This window comes from Scyliorhinus canicula, chromosome 10 (genome assembly GCF_902713615.1).
Source record: "Scyliorhinus canicula chromosome 10, sScyCan1.1, whole genome shotgun sequence".
NCBI lineage: Eukaryota > Metazoa > Chordata > Chondrichthyes > Carcharhiniformes > Scyliorhinidae > Scyliorhinus > Scyliorhinus canicula.
In genome coordinates this window covers 158638348-158658926 of record NC_052155.1, presented here as the reverse complement: position 1 = coordinate 158658926, position 20579 = coordinate 158638348, and positions in this window count along the sequence as shown.

Below are 20579 nucleotides of genomic sequence, written 5' to 3'. Positions count from 1 at the left end.
CCTCATTGGTAAGTCCACTGCTGGTGGTGCAAGGCGGAGAATTCTGCCCCCAGTCTCTGTTTCACAGATGCTGCCAGTTATGCTGAGCATTTCCATCATTTTCGATTATTTTTCACAGAATATTGGGTTTGTGCCATGTGCGGACAGTGGACTTCACAGAAGATGGATAGATGTTGATGTAGTGGTAATGTCACAGGGCTGGTAATCCAGAGGCCCAGGCTGATGCTCTGGGGACACAGATTTGAATCCCACTCTGGCAGCTGCCGGAATTTAAACTCAATTCATCAACCAGCAATATAAAGCTAGTCTCAGTAATGGTATCTTGGACATGGAGCATCCCGGCGATGGCACCAAATCCTGCATCTAGGTTGGCCTAGTCCAGCTTGAAGGTAATATAGTTGGATGCCCGGAGAGACAGAAGATCCCTCATCCCCCGGATGCATCTGTGGGCTGTAGATTTTGATTTGCTACACAGGTCACCGCTCAAGCCCTGGAATGATCCAGTGACATAAAGGTTTAGGGCTGCAGTGTCCTTCACGGCCACCTAGAGATGGTGTTCTCCTCCTCCATGGGATGCCAGGTCTGTGAGGTTGTGGCACCGATGCCTCACTGTCTCTCTACTGAGACACTGCCACCCCTTCTGAGTTTCTTCTCAGCCTCATGGGTGGCTGGGTCTTCAGGGTGAGCGCCTCTATCTCTGGCATCTGTTCACCTTACATAGAACATAGAAAAATACAGCACAGAACAGGCCCTTCGGCCCACAAAGTTGTGCCGAACCTTTGTCCTAGATTAATCATAGATTATCATAGAATTTACAGTGCAGAAGGAGGCCACTCGGCCCATCGAGTCTGAACCGGCTCTTGGAAAGAGCACCCTACCCGAGGTCAACACCTCCGCCCTATCCCCATAACCCAGTAACCCCACCCAATACTAAGGGCAATTTTGGACACTAAGGACAATTTATCATGGCCAATCCACCTAACCTGCACATCTTTGGACTGCGGGAGGAAACTGGAGCACCCGGAGGAAACCCACGCACACACGGGGCGGATGTGCAGATTCCGCACAGACAGTGACCCAAGCCGGAATCAAACCTAGGGCCCTGGAACTGTGAAGCAATTGTGCTATCCACAAAGCTACCGTGCTGTCCTTAAGAACAAATTAATCTACACCCCATCGTTTTACCCTAATCCATGTACCTATCCAATAGCCGCTTTAACGTCCCTAATGTTTCCGACTCAACTACTTCCACAGGCAGTGCATTCCATGCCACCACTACTCTCTGGGTAAAGAACCTATCTCTGACATCCCCCCTATATCTTCCACCATTCACCTTAAATTTATGTCCCCTTGTAATGGTTTGTTCCACCCGGGGAAAAAGTCTCTGACAGTCTACGCTATCTATTCCCCTGATCATCTTATAAACCTCTATCAAGTCGCCCCCCACCCTTCTCCATTCCAATGAGAAAAGGCCTAACACCCTCAACCTTTCCTCGTAAGACCTACTCTCCCTTCCAGGCAACATCCTGGTAAATCTCCTTTGCACCTTTTCCAAAGCTTCCACATCCTTCCTAAAATGAGGTGACCAGAACTGCACACAGTACTCCAAATGTGGCCTGACCAAGGTTTTGTACAGCTGCATCATCACCTCACGGCTCTTAAATTCAATCCCTCTGTGAATGAACGCTAGCATACCATAGGCCTTCTTCACAGCTCTATCCACTTGAGTGGCAACTTTCAAAGATCTATGAACATAGAGCCCAAAATCTCTCTGCTCCTCCACATTGCCAAGAACCCTACCGTTAACCCTGTATTCCGCATTCATATTTGTCCTTCCAAAATGGACAACCTCACACTTGTCAGGGTTAAACTCCATCTGCCACTTCTCAGCCAGCTCTGCATCCTATCTATGTCTCTTTGCAGCCGACAACAGCCCTCCTCACTATCCACAACTCCACCAATCTCCGTATCATCTGCATATTTACTGACCCACCCTTCAACTCCCTCATCCAAGTCATTAATGAAAATCACAAACAGCAGAGGACCCAGAACTGATCCCTGCGGTATGCCACTGGTAACTGGGCTCCAGGCTGAATATTTGCCATCCACCACCACTCTCTGACTTCTATTGGTTAGCCAGTTCATTATCCAACTGGCCAAATTTCCCACTATCCCATGCCTCCTTACTTTCTGCATAAGCCTACCATGGGGAACCTTATCAAATGCCTTACTAAAATCCATGTACACTACATCCACTGCTTTACCGTCATCCACATGCTTGCTCACCTCCTCAAAGAATTCAATAAGACTTGTAAGGCAAGACCTATCCCTCACAAATCCGTGCTGACTATCCTTAACCAAGCAGTGTTTTTCCAGATGCTCAGAAATCCTATCCCTCAGTACCCTTTCCATTACTTTGCCTACCACCGAAGTAAGACTAACTGGCCTGTAATTCCAAGGGTTATCCCTATTCCCTTTTTTGAACAGGGGCACGACATTCGCCATTCTCCAATCCTCTGGTACCAGCCCTGTTGACAGTGAGGACGAAAAGATCATTGCCAACGGCTTTGCAATTTCATTTCTTGCTTCCCATAGAATCCTTGGATATATCCCATCAGGCCCGGGGAACTTGTCTGTCCTCAAGTTTTTCAAAATGCCCAACACATCTTCCTTCCTAACAAGTATCTCCTCTAGCTTACCAGTCTGTTTCACACTGTCCTCTCCAACAATATTGTCCCTCTCATTCGTAAATACTGAAGGAAAGTAGAGCAGCAACAAGCAGAGCAGCCTCTGCGGATTCACACCAGCAAACATAATTTTATCTGGAAGAAATTGAAGGAGAGAGACTGACAATCAGTTAGGGCTTCCACCCCAGGACCCTCAAGTCCCCAAAACCTCCCCCACCCTTATGTGTCCCACCTTCTCTCAGAGCGCCCTCCAGCGAGCCAGTCGTGCTGACAAACCTTGCTCTGCACACTCACCCCCAGCCACACCAGAAGGCCCTAGACCCCAGACCTCTGCTGGGAACATTAGGGAGACCGTGCTGTGCTCACCCACATATTTAGCCTTTGGTCATGAGAAGACCTACAGTGGTGAAGCCCTGCTCTTTAGCGGTTGATTGTTGGCAGAGTTCAGGCACAATGTTCAGGCATCAAAGTTTGCTGGATATGCAATGGATTAGTCATCCTCTGAGAGATGGCATGTGGGCCATCAAAGACGCACTAGAGGGTTGAGAATTTTTTAAAATTAGACGGTCAACAGGAACAAAATTTCGAAAATCAACTACCGAACATTCCACATATTACACTAATCATTAAACAACAAGGAAACATCACCGTTCCATATTTGTACCAATACAAAGATATATTGGATTGGATTGGATTGGATTGGATTTGTTTATTGTCACGTGTACCGAGGTACAGTGAAAAGTATTTTTCTGCAAGCAGCTCAACAGATCATTCAGTACATTGGAAGAAAGGGAATTGAACAGAATTCAAGAAAGTACATGAGAATACATAATAGGGCTACACAATATATACAATGTAACTACATAAGCATTGGCATCGGATGAAGCAGACAGGGTGTAGTATTAATGAGGACAATCCATAAAAGGGTCGTTTAGGAGTCTGGTGACAGTGGGGAAGAAGCTGTTTTTGAGTCTGTTCGTCCGTGTTCTCAGACTTCTGAATCTCCTGCCCGATGGAAGAAGTTGGAAAAGTGAGTAAGCCGGGTGGGAGGGATCCTTGATTATGCTGCCTGCTTTCCCCCGGCAGCGGGAGGTGTAGATGGAATCGATGGATGGGAGGCAGGTTCGTGTGATGGACTGGGCGGTATTCACGACTCTCTGAAGTTCCTTGCGGTCCTGGGCCGAGCAGTTGCCATACCAGGCTGTGATGCAGCCCGAGAGGATGCTCTCTATAGTGCATCTGTAAAAGTTGGTAAGGGTTAATGTGGACATGCCAAATTTCCTTAGTTTCCTGAGGAAGTAAAGGCGCTGTTGTGTTTTCTTGGTGATAGCGTCGACATGAGTGGCCCATTTGGAACAATGTCATGTACCAGGTCCCGCAGCGTCTTCTTGATTCAAACCGAATTGTTTCTGGACCCATATGTCCCCCTGAGCCCGGTGTTCTAGGACCCAGGTGTCTTAGAAAAGATTGTCCTTCTTTCTGGCTACAGAAAAGGAAGGAAACAGCAACAGCAGCCTCCTGGCATCTGCAGCCATCAGCTCATTTTCAATAAATAAAACAAAAACGGTATCACCTCTCACAGGTTCCTCAACATAAACGGAGGTTATGCCTGAGAATGTGTTGTCATGTCCAGAACAATGTCATAGAAATGGTCCGTCCATCAGTGTGTTGCTTGTTCCACGTATCAGTGTCATTCTCCGTCCAGGAGCCGGAGCTGTGCAGACCCTCCCACACATCCCAATCTCACCGGAACCAAATCCACATATTCATAGAATCATAGAATTTACAGCGCAGAAGGAGGCCATTCGGCCCATCGAGTCTGCACTGGCCCATACAAAGAGCACCCTACCCAAGCCCACGTATCTGCCCTATCCACGTAACCCAGTAAGCCCCATTTAACCTTTTTGGACACTAAGGGCAATTTAGCATGGCCAATCCTCTTAACCCACACAGCTTTGGACTGTGGGAGGAAACTGGAGTACCCGGAGGAAACCCACGCACACACTGGGAGGACATGCAGACCCTGCACAGACAGTGACCCAAGCTGAGAATCGAACCTGGGACCGTGGAGCTGTGAAGCAACTGTGCTAACCACTATGTGACTGCGCTCAAGGTGCAGCTGAACATCCTTGACTTCCAGCGTGTTTAACCCGCAGTGATGTGCCTGTTACAGGCAGCACTCACCACACCAGCAACAAAAGCACCAGCAATCTGCAAAAGCATTTCTTCAACACTGTCATCAGGTGGCCCATTTGGAACAATGTCATGTACCAGGTCCCGCAGCGTCTTCTTGATTCAAACCGAATTGTTTCTGGACCCATATGTCCCCCTGAGCCCGGTGTTCTAGGACCCAGGTGTCTTAGAAAAGATTGTCCTTCTTTCTGGCTGCAGAAAAGGAAGGAAACAGCAACAGCAGCCTCCTGGCATCTGCAGCCACCAGCAGGAGAAAGCAGCAAACACAATCTGCAGCTGTGAAGTTCTTTTACAACTAACAAGGCTAATTCCTCATTTGAAATAACCTTCAGCTGTGAAGCTTGGAGTTGCTCACAGTCAAAGGGAGTGAAATTGAATTTCTGGATATAAACCGCAGCAGGGCTCTGTCCTGGAAGAGTTTGCTAGAACAGACAGGCAGTAGCTGGGTTGCCCTGTTATGGGTCTCCACAATATTTTAAAATGGATTGAAGGCCTCACAGGCACAAAGCCCCTCATTCCCCTGGCCCAGGGGCGGCCCCCAACTTGGAACGCTACAGCTCCCAACTAAGCCCAGCACTCCGAAGGGGTACCCACCACCCTCCCTCAGCCCTTCCCTCCTCCGCCCACCCTGAGTATCCAGTATCCTTGAGCTGCCTGCCAGAAAATCAAAATGGCTACCCACTTCCCCTCAGCGGCCATTGTGCAACTTCACGTTTTTGAAAAGGAGTACTAAATGACACTCACGTGACTTCTTGTTGGGGAGTTGGGTAATTCCCGGGAGGCTGTTACATTCGACTTCAATCTCGTTAATGAGATTGAAATGAATGCAAATGAGGGTTAATGATATTCTCAACATTTTGGGGCGAGATCCGGAACTCGCCATCGGGAGTGAGTTGGGTGAATCACAAAATAGTTCACTCCTGGCATGATTCTCGATTTTACCCTCTTGCGCTATTCAACCAGTGCGCCCAGATCTGCGCCGTGCCCAATTTGCATTTAATGTAATTATTCTAACTTAGGTATGCATGATCCTGTATTGGATGTTATTAATAATAATCTTTATTGTCACAAGTAGGCTTACATTAACACTGCAATGAAGTTACTGTGAAAAGTCCCGAGTCGCCACATTCCGGTGTCTGTTCGGGTACACAGAGGGAGAATTCAGAATGTGCAATTCACCTAACAGCGCGTCTTTTGGGACTTGTGGGAGGAAGCCGGAGCACCGGGAGGAAACCCACGCAGACTGGGGGAGAACGTCCAGACTCTGCACAGGCAGTGACCCAATCATCGGGCAGGCAAGTATCCAAATCTTGGGCAAACAATACTATCCCTCTAACCCAACATTCATATCATACCAAAATCATAAATTAAATAGAAAACTTGGATAAATTAAATGCATAAGAAAATAAATACATAAACAGCAATAAGACCAAAATAGGCAGCACGGTAGCATTGTGGATAGCACAATCGCTTCACAGCTCCAGGGTCCCAGGTTCGATTCCAGCTTGGGTCACTGTCTGTGCGGAGTCTGCACATCCTCCCCGTGTGTGCGTGGGTTTCCTCCGGGTGCTCCGGTTTCCTCCCACAGTCCAAAGATGTGCAGGTTAGGTGGATTGGCCATGATAAATTGCCCTTAGTGTCCAAAAATTGCCCTTAGTGTTGGGTGGGGTTACTGGGTTATGGGGATAGGGTGGAGTTGTTGACCTTGGGTAGGGTGCTCTTTCCAAGAGCCGGTGCAGACTCGATGGGCTGAATGGCCTCCTTCTGCACTGTAAATTCTATGAAACCAGTACATTGAAGAAAAATTGCATGCTTCAAATGATACATGCAAAATAAATAAAGTTACACGTACACCAAAGTTCTTAGTACATTCTTTTGTGATGCCAGATCGCATTTCCTGTGACCAAGTGCTGCATTAACTCTTTATCCGGGGTACAGTAGACCAATCTTCTTATCTACTACCGATAATGCGTCTGTAGTCCAGTGCTCCTGCGACCATTCTGCAGTGAAGAGTCCCACGTAGCATAGGAATATGTAATTCATTCTATAAAAGAGATCAAGGTAGCAACTGTTATTATGCGATAATACCTGATCTCTGTTTTCATTGCCCTTCCCACCAAATGTCTTTGGAACACCCCCCCCCCCCCCCCCCCCCCCCCCCCCCCACACCAATATTTTTATTTATGTAAGGGGGCTTTCTTGTTTTGGGATGGTGGCTAGTGCCACCAGCAGGATTTGTTAATAAATCTCTGTTTAAGGGGGGTGCTTTTCCTGTGTCGGGATAAGTTGCACACCACAGGGCATGCGTGGAGTGTAGAGTTTATCAAATTACAAGATGCCTGATGTGTTGGATAAGCTGGGTCTATGTGGACTGCGTTTGATGCAGTGTAGAGAGAGAGACAGGCTTCCAACACTTGATGAGATGCAACCCGATTTTATTGAACAACTGACTATAATACATGCTTAACTGTGGGTTGACACTATGCTGACTCGACTGGAGACCTGAGGCTAACCTGACCAGACTAACTGACTACCACATGGTGTTTGTTCTAGCTGCTGCTCACGAGCTCTGACTGTCTCAGAGGCTGGATCCCGAGAGCGCGGTAAAACTGGTGCCCTCTGGCTTTATAGTGGTCGTGTCCTGTCTGGTGATTGGCTGCTGTGTTCTGTGTGCTCACTGGTCATCCTGTGTGTCAATCACTCCCTGTCTGCGCACCATCATATACCTGGATGTATATTATGACAATGCCTATGTGGGGCACCGAGTTGTACAGCTAGAGGCTGTGTGTGAAGAAAATAACGGGAAGAGTCGCATGCAAAATGGCATGCGTAGGTTGCAGAGTTTCACAGCGAGGAGCTGCTTACAAGATAGCCATGTATATATGACGATGATAACCACCAGTCGATATCTGGGGGCGTTGGGTGACAAGATGAATTTCATACTAGAGAGTATGCATGAGACGCAGACTTTGGCAGCTGGAAGCTGTGCATACAGGTATGATGATGATGAATACTAATCAGTGGGTGTCAACCTAGGGATTGGGTACACAGAGCTGCATGGCTGGAAACTGCTCAGTGATGAATGGGGGAGTGTGGACTAGTGACTTATGATTATTGTTATGAGGACGATGATGGAAATTATGTATGAAGAAGATGGCGATGATGGCTATCAATAATTAAGCGGACGCAGACCTGCACAGCTAGAAGCTGCTCGGCAGTCAATTGGACATTGGTTTGCGAAAGCATAATGGGCGAGAATAATAGAGGCCATCTTCTGTGAAATTGAGGAGTGTTCTCCTGATTGCCATCATGAGAGGGCTGCCGACAGGGTGACTATCCTCGATTGGCTGGCAGTACCTTCCCAAAAACAATGGGCTGAATTCTCCGCCGTCGGGATGCTCCGTTTTGCCAGCAGCCCGGGGGTTTGCCGACTGCGTGGGGCTGCCCCACAATGGGAAACCCCATTCACCAGCCGGCAAAACGGAGAAGCCCGCCCACTGTGTCGAGGTTTGTCACTTTAAACAGTGGAGCTGGACACATCCTCTGAGTTCGAGTTCATCAACTTCAATCCGACGGTGCTTGCAGCTTGAGACTCCGCTGTATGCTGCTGCTTCTGAAAGGGTGATGACACAGCATAACCGGTCAAAACTGACTAATGTGGGACGTTGGCAAACCCTTTCCACAAATTGTGCATCGGAATGGACGGAAAACGGCTGTTTGCATTTGGACAGCGACGTCCCGATACGTCTTCTGGGGTGGGGATCTACATGGGTGGACACTGACTACCAGGTATCCACTGCTCTACTGGTTCTCATTTCACTAAGCAGTTCCAAGGGTCCCAGTGTCATGTGCCTCGGAGGGGGCATGGTTTATTTTCTTTTTTATAAATATTTTTATTCTCCTTTTTCACATTTCTTTCAGAATTTACACCCACCAACAAACAGTAAACGGTCACGAATACAATGTCAATCCCCTTATTAACAACAGCGATCCCATCCTCCCATGAACCCCCAAACAACGACACACCTGACAATATAAGCATCAAATAAAACACACTCTCCCAAGGCGGGAAAAAATGAAAAAAGAAAAAGGAATCAGGAATCGCCTATGGTCACCATTGACATATACAGTCCACCCCCCAACGTCACCCCCTCTAATATTCAACGCCATCCAATCCCCGAAAGAGTACCGTGAATTTCACCCATGAATTGTAGACACCCCCCACCCCCCTCCCAGACTGCTCCCCCCCACTTCCTCTTGTAAACTCCTCCCCGCAACTTCCTTCCTTCCTCCAACTTTTCAGCCCGGCTAGACTCACCGAAACCTGTTCTAGCAGGCTCCGATGGCCGCAGCCCCTCACCCCACCTCATTTCTGTTCACTGGCCGGCTTAAACCGGCCAGCGTGGAGGCCCCCACCCAGGTCTCCTTCCTCTTTGCCCGGTCCTAGGAAAACCAAGAAATCTCCTTTAGCACACAACCCCTGCATACCCGCATACACACCCAAGCCCCAAAGAACCATCATTGCAAATGAAAATCACATCTCTTCCCTTGTCCAAATATATACAGCGTCGACTCATTTAGTACATACACCAACACACAGTGAAAAAATAAATTTACATGAGGCTACATCAGTACAAGCATTTCTTAATTCTGCCACAGTCCTTCTGCCTTCGCAAACTCCTCCGCTGCTTCTATCATCCCAAAGTAAAAGTCCTTGGATTTGTAGGTCATCCTCAACTCAGCTGGATATACTATGCCGCACTGCACCTTGCTGATGTACAGTGCCTTCTTCATCCGGCTGAAGGCAGCCCGCCTCCTCACCAGCTCCACCGTAAAGTCCTGGTATATGCGTATACCAGCTCCAGCCCACTGCACCACCCGCTTCTGCTTTGCCCAGCACAGAACTTTCTCCTTCACGCTGTACCTATGGAAGCACAGAGTCACTACTCTTGGCAGCTCACTTGCCTTTGGTATAGGCCTCCACGACCAATGAGCCCGATCCAGTTCAGATCAGGATGTATCGTCCCCCTCCCCCAATAGCTTTGCCAAAATACTCGGAGGAGGAGATTGTCGCCATATTGCACCACACATTCCTGTTTGGAAAATTCTTCCAGGCCCTTGGCTAATCGCTGGTTTAGCTCACTGGGCTAAATCACTGGCTTTTAAAGCAGACCAAGCAGGCCAGCAGCACGGTTCGATTCCCGTACCAGCCTCCCCGGACAGGCGCCGGAATGTGGCGACTAGAGGTTTTTCACAGTAACTTCATTGAAGCCTACTCGTGACAATAAGCGATTTTCATTTCATTTAGTTTTCATTAAGCCATAACAGGATGGGATGCAAGTTCGGGCGGACGGGGTTCCGTTTTCCTGGTTTTGTGGGTTTGGGCGTGCCTATCTCCTTTACGTAATTTTTTCGGATGGCTCATGCCTCATTGTGGGTGTTGTTGGCTGGGACGAAATTTTCACATGCTTTCTGACTTCGATCGGTGGCATGTGCAATCAGGATCCGGATCTATATGGATCGGTAGTGTGGGTCTTAATTGAACTCGATTTAATTGACTAAAAACACCAATAAATTGGTTCCAGAGCTAAATGGTATATGTCGTTGGATGTTCTCCCTTTTTCTACTAAAAGTTGTTGAGTTATACGGTCCTCCCTATTGCATCCTACGGCAGTTAACACGGCTGCCTTCATTTCTGGTAGGGTTCCCCGGCTACGGTTTGGGGGTCGGGTAGGGTAGAATGGATTACGGGGCTTAGACACATCATGATGAGTTTAACTTCTTCTCATTTGTCTGGGCCGTTTAATATTCTTTGTTGGGCTGTGCTTTCAAAAAGGACATTTGTGTCTCCGGTGGATTCTAACACCCCGATTGCCTTGCTGATGTCGGTGAGTTGGGTCATCGTGTTTGGTGTTACGTGAGTTACGTTGGGATTCTGTCCGTCCCATCAGTTGTTGGCAACCAGATTCATAGGGAAGGGGTCAGTTCGGTCGGTGCGGTTGGTTCCCAGATCGTATCGGGATCAGTCGCCGCATATTCGCAGGCATTCTCCTGTAACTCCTCCCACCCTATCCCTGGGTCACTGTCCCCGAATTCTGACGTGAAGGCGCACATCACACCCCTCTTGATAGTTAGCTGGAACTTTAGTTTTTCAATCATGCGCGGGTTCTATTTCCTTCCCTGCTTTGTCCAGAACCTTCACTGAAGTCTGCATGTTGCTATATTTTTGTTTAATTTTGGTCAGCACGGTGGCCTAGTGGTTAGCACTGCGGCCTCATGGCGCTGAGGTCCCAGGTTCGATCCCGGCTCTGGGTCACTGTCCGTGTGGAGTTTGCACATTCTCCCCGTGTTTGCGTGGGTTTCCCCCCCCCAACAACCCAAAAGATGTGCAGGGTAGGTGGTTTGGCCAGGCTAAATTGCCCCTTAATTGGAAAAAAAAATGAATTGGGTACTCTAAATTTTAAAACAAATTGTTTAACTACCTCTCGCAGTTGTAGAGCTGAGACAGCAACTTGAGCTTTTGGGCAAGCTTTATCATACAAAACCTGGAAGCGGCTCATGTGTATTATATTGCCGTGGATTATTTCTTCCCTAATTCCTACCTCTGTTTCTAATTGCTGAATGCGAGCATCAGCCCCAACCAGGTCCTGTTTTAGTTGAGTGATCTGAGTCTCTCTGTCTTGCTTCATCTGAGTAATCTGGGCTTCTCTATCGCACTTCAGCTCTACTCGGCTGGTCATTTTCAAACTCAGGGGGATTGTGGGCGGGTGTCGGGAGGGTCACGAGGTCATCGGTCACAGCGTTCCCGATCGCGGGAAGAGGTGCTCAACAGCCACGATTGGGAATGCCGCAGCCGGCTTTTTTAAATGCCGGCCATCCCAAAAATGCTTGTCCCTTGAGCAGCGCCCAGGCCCAGAGCCTAGCGAGGCAGACCGCCTCGTCCTGATGTCAACATGCTGACCCAGGAGCAGATCCGTTTGAAAATCGATGGAGTCTTTCTTCCAGAAGCAGTGGCACGGAGCAGGTCATGCGCTCTTGGCACGAGAGAGATTCCTCAATTGTGTAGGTGCCAGTAGTACTGGTGTGAGCTCCAGAGCCTCTGGTGAACAAGCCATTAAGAAAAAGCTGAAATCAGGAACAAAGCAGAATGAAGAGGTTTTCTTGAAGTATGGCTTTATTAATTGTGCCAATGCACGTATCTGCAGGGAAGCACTGGCAAATGAAAGATTAAAACCCTCAAAACCTCAAAGGCATTTGAAGATTAGGCATGGCGAGTTCGAGGACAATCTGCTTGATTTTTTTCAATGAATGCAGTGAAAATGTATATCATCAGCTGGAGTCCTTAGCAGAAATGTAACATTGAATGACAAAGCAAGTGAGATGGTGAGGGCCAAGCAGGTTCACATTAAAGGTAAGCAAAAATGATGGGTCGCAAAGTTTGGGCAGCGTGGGTCGTGAAAGTTGGCTGGCGTGGGTCCAGAGGATGGCCGGTTGGTAAGAATGGGTCCCAGGCAAAAAGGGTTGAAAGCACTGTTCTCGGCATCTGTCAATCGCGAAACCCTTGCTGATCTTGGAAACTTGTTTACCAACCTCCTTGTGGGCGTAACTCCAACAATTTGGGAGTGTCACCCCATTCCACCCACTTGGGTCATTGTTTATTTAAGTAGTGGGCAGCACGGTGGTGGTGCAGTGGTTAGCACTGTGGTCTCACGGCGCCAAGGTCCCAGGTTCGATCCCGGCCCTGGGTCACTGTCCATGTGGAGTTTGCACATTCTCCTCGTGTCTGCGTGGGTTTCACCTCCACAACCCAAAGACGTGCAGCGTAGGTGGATTGGCCACGCTATATTGCATTTTAATTGGAAAAAAATTAATTGGACTCTCTAACTTTTTATTTTTTATTTTTATTTAAGTAACCGCGGAGGATTTCCTCCCATGGGCTTGGCTAATTCCATCCTTCTAGGGTTCTAGGGTGTATGGGAATAAATTGGGATAGGGGTCTGGTTTGCACTAAATTCCCTCCCACAGGGTTTACCCAATTCCCTCGACTAAATACGTAGATCTAAATACGTAGTTTGGTCACCTCGTGTGAGAGCCACCTGGTTTTGTGGCTCAATTTACTTGTCGGAATCCTGTACAGTCTTTCACTCGCTTAATACTGGCCGTTGCGAGGGGCATTTGCCCCTTTAATTCAGGGTCAGACGAAGTGTTGGAGAATACAAGGTCGGTGGGTTCGACTTCAGATCAACAAGATCACTTTTTATCCAAGTCCCATCTGGGGGCCAATGTTGTATCAGCAAAATCTCAGATACTTCGGCCAGTATTTTAATCAAAAGTTTTACCTAGATGTCTTTATTAGTAAGGAGAACAAAGGACAACACAAGTATAAAATCAAGCCAATTTTATTCAACAACAACAATATTTACCCTTACATTAACCCAAAACCATATGCTAAAGATTCCCAAGCTTCATTATGCTACCCATGTTGATGGACTTGGTTGAGCCATGGGATTTTCTGAGTCTCGATTTCCTCAGGGTCTTTCTTCATTGCGAAGGTGGGTCTTGCACACTGCTTCCATCCGCCTCTGGTCAGACGTCTCGATTGCCTCTGAATAGAGTCGGGGAGGTTTGGGGGTTTGATTCTGATACCCCTCCTCGTGCCTTTCCAGAACGTCTCTGGCTTTTGGCCAATGAGGCTTGAGGAGGGAGTCCCAACACCCAATGGATTAGATAATGACGGCTTGGTAGGACACTGGGGCCCGCCCCCAAGTGTCCATCTCTGGTGGTGTTGTTCGCACGTAACCTATTGCCATATAAGGCAATGGCAGAAATTCTGGGTGCCAGAAAGTCTGGCTTGATCGGGGCCATCCCAAAACAAATTGATGCCTATGAATGGAGCTGATTGTTAATTCTAGACTCGGAGTTACCCTACCTTCCAGGACTTCTGACATAACATCTGCAAATCCCTGCCAGAATTCCCTCAGTTTCGGACATGCCCAAAACATATGAACATGGTTGGCGGGCTATCCCCACACCGCCCCCATCTGTCCTCTACCTCCTCAAAGAACCTACTCATCTGAGCTACCGTCATGTGGGCCCTGTGGACTGCCTTGAACTGAATCAAGCTGCGTCTAGCACAGGACGAGGATGCATTTATCCTTTTAAGGCTTTTCCCCCCTGGGTTCAGTTTCCAGCTCCCCTCCTAGCTCCTCTTCCCACTTCCTCTTCACCTCTCTGATAGGGGCCCCTTCCCACTCTAACAATTCCCTGTATATCTCCGAAACCGTCCCACCTCCAACCCCTGTTTTTGACAGCACTTCATCCTGTAGTCCCCTCAGGGGGAGGTGAGGAAAGCCTGGGACCTGTCTCCGTACAAAGTCCCGCACTTGAAGATACCGAAACCCGTTCCCTCCCGGTAAGTCAAACTCCTCCTCTAATGTCTCCAAGATCGGAAAGCCCTCCTGGATGAGTAGATCCCCAAGCCTCTCAATCCTTGCCCGCTACCATACCTTAAAGCCCCCATCCAGCCCCCCCCCGGGACAAACTGGGGATTGTCACAGATTGGTGGCCACACTGACTCCAGTCTCATATACTGCCTCCATTGTCCTCACACCCTCAGGGCTGCCACCACTACAGGACTTGTGAAGTACCGAACCAGCGAGAACGGCACCGTCAGTATAGCCTCCAGACTCGTACCTTTGCAGGATGTTGCCTCCGTCCGCTCCCAGACCGACCCCTCCCCCACTACTCACTTCCTGGCCATCGATATGTTGGCAGCACAGTAATAGTGAATAAAGGTCGGGAGAGCCAATCCCCCTTCCCCGCGGGCCCGTTGCAGGAGTGTCCTCTTTACTCTCGGGGTTTTACCCACCCATATAAACCTTAATACATCCACATTCATACTTCTGAAAAAAGCCTTTGGGACAAAAGTCGGGAGACACTGAAAAAAGAAAAGCAGTCTCGGAAGGACAGTCATCTTCACTGTCTGAACCCTCCCCGCCAGCGCCCGTTGGAGCATGTCCCATCTACAAAAATCCCTTCTCATTTGATCCACTGCTTTGCCCAAATTTAACTTGTGAAGCTGCCCCCAATCATTGTCCACTTGAATCCCCAGATACCTAAAACTCTTCCCAACCACTTTAAAAGGTAGCTCCTTCAGCCTCCTTTCCTGCCCCAGTGCCTGAATCACAAACATCTCGCTCTTTCCCATATTTAGCTTACAGCTGAAAATCGCCCAAATTCTCCTAATTGGTCACTCTCTCTCTCCCCCCCCCCCCCCCCCCCCCCCCCCACCCCCACCCCCCCAACCGGCATCCCTCCAAATCGTCCGCATAGAGAGAGACCCTGTGCCCTGCCATGTTTACCACATCTGTCTAACTCAGGCTTGAATATTTTCAATGCCTGGCCTCCATTGCTCCTTGGGGTAGAGGTTCTAAAGAGTCTTAATATCAATATCTCCTTATGAATCTTGGTATAAAATTTTGTTTGGTAACATTTTTGTGACCCTCCTTGAAACATTATACCAGTATAATATAATAGTTTAATGATGTTACATTAATTTTATTATTATGTTAATAATAGGACTACCCTGACGTGGAAAGATATCGCTGTTCCTTCACTGTCACTGGGTCAAAATCATGGGGGCTCCCTACCTAACAGCACAGTGGATTTACCTACGCCTACTGCCAGAGTTGGTGATGGAAGCAGAGACCCTAAACTCTTTTAAAATGAGCCTGGATCTGCACCAGGATCTGGATCAGGGGCTGTTTCGCACAGGGCTAAATTGCTGGCTTTGAAAGCAGACCAAGGCAGGCCAGCAGCACGGTTCGATTCCCGTACCAACCTCCCCGAACAGGCGCCGGAATGTGGCGACTACGGGCTTTTCACAGTAACTTCATTTGAAGCCTACTCGTGACAATAAGCGATTTTCATTTCATTTTTCACCTTAAGTGCTGTAAGCTGCAGGTCTATGGGATGGGTGCAGGAAGATGGGATTAGAAAGGGCATCTGGGTGTATTTGGGTCGGCATGGACAAGATGGGCCAAATGGCCTCCTTCTGTGCTGTAACCTTTCTATCATTCTTTGGTACTATAGACAGTAATGATTCAAGAAGGCAGCTCACCACCAGCTTCTCAAGGACAATCAGCGACGGTTAATAATTGGTCAATAATTGGTGTCCTAGCCAGCGATGCCCACATCCCATGAATAAATAAAAAAATATAATAGTATAATATAACAATTGTGTTAAAGGCACGCTATAAGTACAAGTTTATTTGCTGTTCTTATATTCTACGCAAGTGATTGACTTCTTGGCTCCTCAGCCTGTCCACCATCTACAAATTCAGGAATACTGCAGACTTGTCAGAATGAGTGATGCTCCAACAACACTCAAAAAGCTCAACTCCATCCAGGACAAAGCCGTTTGCTTGACAGAATTGAATGAAGCACTTTGAGGTTAAGGTTTGTGCAAAACTGACTTCATCACAAGAAATCCTGAATTGAAGCTGTGATATTACAGTCCAGAGATCGCATAACACCTGTGCTTTTTGACACTCTGTTACGACCTGAAGAATCAGTTATGTCTCTGAATGGAGGAGGACATTTTCTGGGATTTCTATTGTTCTGTTGGTGAATTTCAGGGATAAGTGGAATTAAAGCTTGAACCACCAGGTGGCAGTGTTAGGGTTGTCCCTCACGCAACTCTTCCTTCAACCTATTTGCCGACATAAAGTGGGTGAGAATAATGCTCCAACAAGCACACTTAATAATAGCAATCTGAAGCATTTGTTAATCCAGTTTCTTCCGACGAATGATGGTGCAAGAGCAGAAAATTACAGAAACGATTCTGAGAATCTCTTAGAAGATTCAATAAAAACAGGAACTTGATGAATTCACAGAAATAATAATTTGATGATAATCTGCAAAATAACAGAACAGATATTTTCTGCTATTTTAACTTTGCTTTCCTAGTAATTCCAGGAGATGTGGGGCAAAAGGCCAAACTGGTTTATTTTAAACTGAAAATAAAGCCGTTACCACGGCACGCCAAACAAACGTTCCAGGCCAGGACTATCGCCAACTCCCAGTCCAGGTCTGAGAGCTACATTTAAAGGTCCCACGAACGGACCCCAGTTGGTTGGGCCTTCGCCCCCTCACCACGGGGACTCATATTCTATGAAGCCCATGGGGAGATCGATCAGCGATCCTCCATGCTCATCGTGAAGGTTATTGCATCCCTTCCGCTCAAGTCCGAATCATCCCCCTCACTCCCGTGGTGATGAGGCTTCTTTCATTGCTTGGCACAAGGCCTTGATTTGGCAGCAGGTGGAGCCAGATCCGGGGGGTGAGGGGGGCGGACTGGGGATCATTGCTTCCTTGTTGAGAGCTGGGGGCCACAGATGGAGGCTCTCCTTTGGTGTTGATCTCCAGCGGAGGATCAATCTCCTCATTCTCCATTTCGGACTTCAAATCTTCATCTTCGGAGGGAGCGACTCTCGGGCCCCCCACAGGCTGAGCCCCCTTGCCGGAGGTCTTAGCATTGGTTGCTAAGGACGTCATCTCTGATGAAATCATCTCCTCTGGAGTGGGTTCCTTGCTTCTCAGGGGGTCCTGGTATTATTTCATAGCCTTCTTTTGGATGTTGACTTTTAAAGAAACCGGGCCAGTCTTTTCCAGCACGACTCCTGGGATCCATAGGGAGCCATCTCCAAAGTTCTGCACGTTGATGGCATCTCCTGTTATGAAGGTCCTTTGGGGTTTTCTGGTATCATAATTCCTTTTTTGGGTCTCCTGCTTTGACTTCAACTTCCCGCCCATGTTGGAAAACATCAGGCTGAGCCTGGTGCCCAGTCGTCCTATTAACAATCCACTGGTGCGACTCCCGTCGTGCGTGTGGCATGGTTTTATAATCAAAGAGGAACTCGGCCAATTTTGCACCCAGGGAACCATCAGGCTGTTTCTTCATTCCAGTTTTGAATGTCTGAATTCCCCTTCTGGCCAGCACATTAGATGTTGGATGGCACAGCGCTGTTGGGATTTGTTTAATGCTGTTTGACTTCATGAATGCTTGAAATTCTCCACTGGTAAAGGGTGTACCATTATTGGATATGAGGATCTCTGATATGTCATGGATCCAGAAACTTTGCCGGAGTTTTTCTACTGTTCCATGAGAAGTCATGGAGGACTTCTAATGATTTCGAGTTGGAATTGTTAATATCGATCCCAAGAACGGGCCAGCGAAGTCCACTCATACGCATGGTCTTCTAGCCATGGGTGGAAAGAGCCTGAAGGTGGGAGCGTCTGGTTCCCCTGGTACAAGGAGCATTGCTTCACCAGATTCTAGATGTCTGTCACCAGTGCGGGCCACCAGATATGGCTCCTTGTCAGCATTTTCAACTTGGATATCCCGGGGTGTCCATTGTGTAATTCCATCAGGATTGGGGGGGTTGACTCCTCAGGTTCCCCACAGGATGATGCCTTTATCTACACACAGCTCTTGTTGTTTAGTGAGGAAGGACTTCCTGGGATGTCCTCCGATTCCATCACTGAGGATCATATGGCACAATTTTGCCAGTGTAGGTCCTTTTGAGTCCACGCTTGAATCTGTTTCACAGATACTGGCAATGTATCCGGGAAGTTCAAGATCATGGTGACTTCTTCCAATGCTGGCAGAGGTGCCAAGCTTGTGGGCAGCAGAAGGCACCCCAGGGCATCCGCGTTGGCAATGTGTGTTCTTGTGCGGTGCTCCTGCGATTAGTACATTGCCTAAATATACTGCCACCTTCGGTAGCTCTTTCAATAATGTTCTCCATCACCCGTTGAAAAATGGCACATGCCAGCGAGACTCCTAAGGGCAGGCGTATATATATTCATATAAATCCTTATGGGTGCTAATTGTGACGTTCTTTCTGGATGATTCATCTCTTTCAAGCTGGAGATAGGCATGGCTCATATCTAGTTTGTGAAGGTTTGACCCCCTGCTAGTTTTGCATATAGATCTTCTTTGCGGAACTTGGGGTACCGATCTAAACATGAGGCTTTATTACCCGTTAGTTTATAATCCCCGCAAAGGTGAACCGACTTGTCGGGCTTGAGGACAGGGACTACTGGTGCAGCCCACTCTTCGATCTGCACTGGTTGTATTATCCCAAGGCTCTCTAACCGCTTGTGTTCAGTCCCTGCTTTGGTAAGTAAAGTGTATGAGACTATCAGTGTCCTGAAGTATTTGTGTGGGGCATCGGGGTCCATATAAATCTTTGCCCTTGCTCCCTTTATTTGACCACGGTCTTCTTGGAATACCTTGGGGCTATTTGCAACGACCTCTTACAATCCACTGTTTCGCAGTTTAAAAATTTGTAGCTAATACATATGGATCCTCTGGAGCTAATCTTTTCCCAAGAGCCTGGGCCCTGGTTCTTGTACACCTATGAGTGGCGTTGGGCCATCTACTGTCCATAGGTAACCGGAATCATAGTGGTCCGCATAATTTAACCCATGAAAAATGTGAGGTGGTACATTTTGGAAGCAATAATTTGACAAGGAAGTGAACAATGAATGGCATGACATTAGGAAGTTCCGAGAAACAAAGGGATCTTGGCGTGTTTGTCCGTAGATCTCTGAAGGAGGGAGGGCAGGTTACCAGGTTACCATAGGACTTGTCTTTTTTAATCGATGCATAGATTACAAAAGCAAGGAGATAATGTTGGTCTTGTATAGAACTTTGGTGAGGGCACAGCTGGAGTACTGTGTGCAGTTCTGGTCGCTACATTATATGAAGGATGTGATTACATTGGAAGGGGTGCAGAAGAGATTCACCAGAATGTTGCCTGGGATGGAACATTGAAGTTATGAAGGTCGGCTTGGGTTGTTTTCATTTCAGCAGAGTCAGCCTGATCGAGTTGTACAGGATTAGGAGGGGCATGGGCAGGGTGGATAGGGAGCTGCTGTTCCCCTGAGTTGAAGGGTCAGTCATGAGGGGACGCAAGTTCAAGATAAGGGGCTTGGGGGAATGTGAGAAAAAACATTTTTACCCAAAGTCTGGTGACGGTCTGGAATGCACTGCCCGGCGAAGGTGGTAGAGGCGGGTTGCCCAAATCATTTAAAAAGTACCTGGATGAGCACTTGGCCCGTCATAACATTCAAGGCTATGGGCCAAGTGCTGGCAAATGGGATTAGATAGACAGGTCAGATGTTTTACATGTGTCGACGCAGACTCAATGGGCATGTGTAATTCTGTGAACTTCAAAGGTTCCCCTGGAAATGTGGCCAAACTGGCCTGGTGCCTCGCAGGCATAGGGGCAAGATGCCCATCTGAAGACACCGGAAGGTCTGTTCCCCAACAATGGAGATGGCAAATCACGTATCCACGTCCCTTTATAAGGAATGGCCATTGACCAGGAGTGTTATCTTTATCGGTGCAAACTTAGGGTGATGATGCAGTTTAGCTACATCATTTTGTCCTCTATGGGTTGATAGACTTGCAAGGCCTGGATCTTTGGTGGTTTTGGCTTCATGCATACTGCTGATTCTGGTAACCTTGCCTGGGCCATGACCTTTGGCCACACTTATCGTAGCCTTGTGGCTTCCCTAGTATTTGTGGGTTATCCAGCCATCTTTTGAGATGCCAGAAAGTCCTGATTAAACATTGAGTTGGTGGTGAGTGAGGAGCCATCGCTGGCAATGCTGACTTTTCTGTATGAGGGT